The sequence below is a fragment of the Rhipicephalus microplus genome, unplaced genomic scaffold (genome assembly GCF_043290135.1).
Source record: "Rhipicephalus microplus isolate Deutch F79 unplaced genomic scaffold, USDA_Rmic scaffold_70, whole genome shotgun sequence".
In the NCBI taxonomy this organism is placed as follows: domain Eukaryota; kingdom Metazoa; phylum Arthropoda; class Arachnida; order Ixodida; family Ixodidae; genus Rhipicephalus; species Rhipicephalus microplus.
Window position 1 is genome coordinate 1,402,105 of NW_027464643.1, and position 6,073 is coordinate 1,408,177.

Sequence of the window (6,073 nt, forward strand, 5' to 3'; positions counted from 1 at the left end):
CAACGTGAAGCTCATAATTTCGTCCAGTCTTCTCTCGACTTTTCCGTGGCTCAGCTAATTACTCATTCAACGCGGTGTTCCGCCGCATCAGCTAATATTCTAGACCTAGTATTTACGAACAACGCTGATATTTTTTCTAAAATTACTCATCTTGACGGGCTTTCTGATCCCGTATTCCTTACTGGAAGCGTCCGGAGTTCCCCTAATAAGCGCAAAACTACCAATAAACAAATAGGGTGCTATAATAGAGCTGATTACGATAGCATTAATAATGAACTCCTGTCATTCTCAAATAACTTTTTAGGAGGGTATTTATCCCGATCCGTTGAAGATATTTGGCTTATATTTAAAAATGCACTTATCAACTTAATCAGCAGGTTCATTCCCTTTATCACCATCAAAGCTGTAAACACCGCTCCATGGTATAACCAACAGCTTCAACGCCTCAATAACAAAACGAAAAGACTTTACCGCCACGCCAATAAAATAGACCCCCTTTCAGTTTCCTGGTTACGCTAAAAAACATGTGATAAGGAATATCAGTCACTGCTCACATCAACTCGACGTCATTTCTTCAAACATGACTTAACATCTATGCTATTAAATAACCCTCGGAAATTTTGGCGTGTCATCAATCCTGTTGATCATCCTGACATAGTCCTTACCACGAGTGACAACAGCGTCATTCCCACGTCTCAGTGCGCACAAGTTTTAAACGACGCATTCATTTCGGTATTCACGTGTGAAGACATCCCGTCATGTTCGAAAGTCAACCTCATTCCTGATATCAGCATGCCAGAAATAATAGTCAGTGAAGCGGGTATATTCTCCTTACTAAATAAACTCAAAATTTCTACTGCTTCTGATCATGTCGGCTTTAATAATAAGATACTAAAGAATATATCAGCTAGCATTTGTCCCATACTGTCCGCCCTTTTTTCACAATCGTTATCGTTAGGCTGCATCCCACATGACTGGCGAATCGCTGAAGTAATACCCATCTTCAAGTCTGGTGAACGCTCATCGCCATTAAACTATCGTCCCATCTCATTAACCAGTACCATTTGTAAACTTCTTGAACATACAATCCACACCCAAGCAATTACCTACCTGGAAGATCATAACATACTACATAAATTTCAGCATGGCTTTCGCGGAGGATACTCATGTGACACGCAGCTCGCCGGCTTCATTCATGACATACATTCAGCTCTCGACGGTGGATCCCAGGTTGATGCTATTTTCCTCGACTTTTCTAAAGCTTTTGACCGTGTCCCTCATCACCGCCTTCTATCCAAACTGTCTAGGCTTAACATTCACCCTAACATTTTGGCATGGGTAAAAGATTTCCTTTCTTCTAGAACACAGTTCACGTCCGCTAACAATTGTAACTCTTCCTTCAGACCAGTAACTTCTGGAGTGCCACAGGGTAGCGTACTTGGTCCACTACTGTTTCTAATCTACATTAATGACTTGCCATCCTGTGTCTCATCCCGAATTAGAATTTTTGCTGACGACTGTGTGATTTACCGAATAATTTCCTCTGACAATGACCGGAAAGCTTTGCAAACTGATCTAAATGCTATTATTGCATGGTGCTCATCTTGGATAATGACCCTAAACTGCTCTAAAACGAAGTCTACGTCTTGCAGTAAACACGTAACCCGGATTCCTACCTCCTACGTGTTGAATAATACTACTGTTGACCTCGTCTCCACTTATAAATATCTTGGAATTCATTTGCAACATGATCTGACATGGCACTGCCATATAAAACTCACCCTGGCGGCTGGTAACCGGTCTTTCGGACTTCTCAAGTGTAACCTTAAGCAGGCTCCTCCTAACATACGCAAACTTGCATTTACTACACTAATACGTCCAAAATTAGAATATGCATCAGCCATTTGGGATCTCGAACATCCTCACATCATAAACGACATTGAATCATTGCAAAATCGTGCCGCTCGCTTCATATTTTCAGATTATTCACGTCATTCCAGCGTCACAGCACTAAAACGCCAAGCAGAGCTACCCGAACTATTCCATCGTCGCAAACTTGCACGCCTATCACTTTTCCATAAACTTTATCACCACGTGTCACTTCACAGCGATTTCTTCGAGCCAGCTGCCGTTATTTTTCCTCACCGCGATCACCCCTACAAAGTTAAACGCTTAAACTGTGAGTCATCTGCTTTTTCCAAGTCATTCATTCCGCGTACCACAAACGATTGGAATAATCTACCATCCCACAATGCCTTAGAAAAAAACGCCACGAAATTTCAAGAACTAATTCAAAATACTGACATCATCTAACTTTTCTTCTTTTACTTGTTTTTCCCTATTTTCTATAACGTTCAGAGCACACGTGTAGTATTTTTACCTTGATTCAGCTTATTTGAGGTGTGATGAGTGAGTGTATATTTTTTATTCGTTTTTGAGTGTACGCTTTATATGTTTTCTTTTTTTTATCAAGTGTATTGATTACCTTTCCTTGCATTTTTATAGGTTGTTCACTGTGTACTTATCTGTATTTTAATGATTTGTTGCCTATTTCTTTCTCTATTTTTGCTGTCTTTACCAATTACTTGTTATAACATTTATCTCAACCGTAGTCTGTATTTATCTGAATTTTTTGACCTTTTTTTCGTTTTTGACGTTTATTGTTTGTAATTTTGCTCATGTAACCCCCCTCCTATGTAATACCGTCTCACGAGAGCCTTTAGGGGTAATATGAATAAATAAATAAATAAATAAATAAATAATGGTGAAAAATGCATCTCAATAGCTGACATTGCTTAATGCGGTTTTACAACGCTTCATAACTTAACCTAACCTAACCTTCGCACTTCTATCTAATAAACACCCTGTTACACTGTTTCGCTCACAATTACGATATTTGCATGACCTCACAGTTTTTCACCAACTTAGTACAGTACAAAACGCTGTATCTCCCTAAATGACATCGTTATTTAAGGTTTCACGATGCTTGCATGCGCTTTCCCGAGAATACCACACTATAGCAGTTTCGCACTTGTAACGGTACAAGACGCACTATCTGACTAGTTCACGCCATGTTGTGTGCTTTCACAATATTTCAGCTATCACAGTTTCGTACTCGCAACAAAACAACACTATCTCGCTAGATGAGGTCGTTTTTGGTGGTTTCACGACGCTACCTAGCTTAAACTAACATAACCCAACCTAACCTAACCTTCACAATTCTATCGATAGAAAACGTTTTACTCGCTACTTTACAATGCTTTCTGCAACATTACGACGGTTTCATGCGATTTCACGTTAGATATCGCAGTTTCCGACTTGTAATGGTGAAAAATGCTGCATCTCAATAGCTAACATTGTTTAATGCGGTTTTATGATGCTTCAAGACTTGACCTAACCTTACCTTCGCACTTGTACGTAAAAGGCTATGTTACACTGTTTCGTTCGCAATTAATATATTTGCATGATCTCACAGTTTTTCACCAACTTAGTACAGTACAGAACGCTGTATCTCGCTAAATGACATCGTTATTTAAGGTTTCACGTTGCTTGCATGCGCTTTCACGAGAATATCACAATATAGCAGTTTCGCACTTGTAACGGTACAAGACGCACTATCTGGCTAGTTCACGCCGTGTTGTGTGCTTTCACACTAGTTCAGCTATCACAGTTTCCTACTCGCAACAAAACAACACTATCTCGCTAGATGAGGTCGTTTTTAGTGGTTTCACGACGCTACCTAGCTTAAACTAACATAACCCAACCTAACCTAACCTCCACAATTCCATCAATATAAAACGCTTTACTCGCTACTTTACAATGCTTTCTGCAACATTACGACGGTTTCATGCGATTTCACGTTAGATATCGCAGTTTCCGACTTGTAATGGTGAAAAATGCTGCATCTCAATAGCTAACATTGTTTAATGCGGTTTTATGATGCTTCAAGACTTGACCTAACCTAACCTTCGCACTTGTACGTAAAAGGCTATGTTACAATGTTTCGTTCGCAATTATTATATTTGCATGATCTCACAGTTTTTCACCAACTTAGTACAGTACAGAACGTGTATCTCGCTAAATGACATCGTTATTTAGGGTTTCACGTTGCTTGCATGCGCTTTCACGAGAATATCTCAATTTAGCTGGTTCGCAATTGTAACGGTACAAAACGCACTATCTGGCTAGTTCGCGCCGTGCTGTGTGCTTTCACAATATTTCACTTATCGCAGTTATTTTACTCGCAACAAAACAACACTATCTCGTTAGACGAGGTCGTTTTTTGTGGTTTCACGACGCTACCTAGCTTAAACTAACATAACCCAACCTAACTTAACCTTCGCAATTCTATTGTTAGAAAACGTTTTACTCGCTACTTCACAATGCTTTCTGCAACATTACGAGGGGTTCGTGCGTTTTCTCATTAGATATTGCAGTTTCCGACTTGTAATGGTGAAAAACACTGCATCTCAATGGCTGACTATGCTTAATACGGTTTCACAACGCTTCATAACTTAACCTAACCTAACCTTCGCACTTCTATCTAATAAACGCTCTCTTACACTGTTTCGCTCACAATTACGATATTTGCATGACCTCACAGTTTTTCACCAACTTAGTACAGTACAGAACGCTGTATCTCGCTAAATGACATCGTTATTTAAAGTTTCATGATGCTTGCATGCGCTTTCACGAGAATAGCACAATATAGCAGGTTCGCACTTGTAACGGTACAAGACGCACTTTCTGGCTAGTTCGCGCCGTGTTGTGTGCTTTCACAATATTTCACCTATCGCAGTGTTTTTACTCGCAACAAAACAACACTATCTCGCTAGATGCTGTCGTTTTTGGTGGTTTCACGACGCTACATAGCTTAAACTAACATAACCCAACCTAACCTAACCTTCGCAACTCTATCGTTAGAAAACGTTTTACTCGCTGCTTTACAATGCTTTCTGCAACATTACGACGGTTTCCTGCGTTTTCACATTAGATATCGCAGTTCCCGACTTGTAATGGTGAAAAACACTGCATCTCAATAGCTGACATTGCTTAATACGGTTTTACAACGCTTCATAACTTAACCTAACCTAACCTTCGCACTTCTATCTAGTAAACGCTCTCTTACACTGTTTCGCTCACAATTACGATATTTGCATGACCTCACAGTTTTTCACCAACTTAGTACAGTACAGAACGCTGTATCTCGCTAAATGACATCGTTATTTAAGGTTTCACGTTGCTTGCATGGGCTTTCACGAGAATATCACAATATAGCAGGTTCGCAATTGTAACGGTATAAGACGCACTATCTGGCTAGTTCGCGCCGTGTTGTGTGCTTTAGCAATGTTTCAGCTATCACAGTTTCGTACTCGCAACAAAACACTATCTCGTTAGACGAGGTCGTTTTTGGTGGTTTCACGACGCTACCTAGCTTAAACTAACATAACCCAACCTAACCTAACCTTCACAATTCTATCGTTAGAAAACGTTTTACTCGCTACTTTACAATGCTTTCTGCAACGTTACGACGGTTTCATGCGCTTTCACATTAGATGTCGCAGTTTCCGACTTGTAAAGGGCCACGACGCCGCGATGACGACGCGATACTCACCATTCGCACTTCTGCAGATACTGCTCCTTGCTGCCCTGGGCCAGTCGCCGCTTGTCACCTCTGCCCAGCTGTTCGTGCCGTTCGAGCGTAACTGGCGTACTGGGTTGTGTCCCGTCTTCGACGGGCCATCGTTCGGCGACGGCCTCTCTGCAGTTTTTGTGGCAGCACCGTCGCTTTCGGCCGCCATCCGGTTTCCTGCCTGGCAACAAGGGACTGCTTCCGCTGTCCCGGCCACTTCGTGGGGTGCTCACAAGCACGCGCATTTCGACGCCACTTCGGGCCACGACGCCGCGATGACGCAGCGACACTCACCGTTCGCACTTCTGCAGGTCAGTTATTTTGACGTGCATGGCTACCGTGTCATTGATGTTTGTGTAATTGCGGTGTCGTGGCCCCCTTGTTGTTTTTTGAAGCGTGTTCGCGCGGCTGCAATGTACCTCTCGCACCTGTTATTACTTC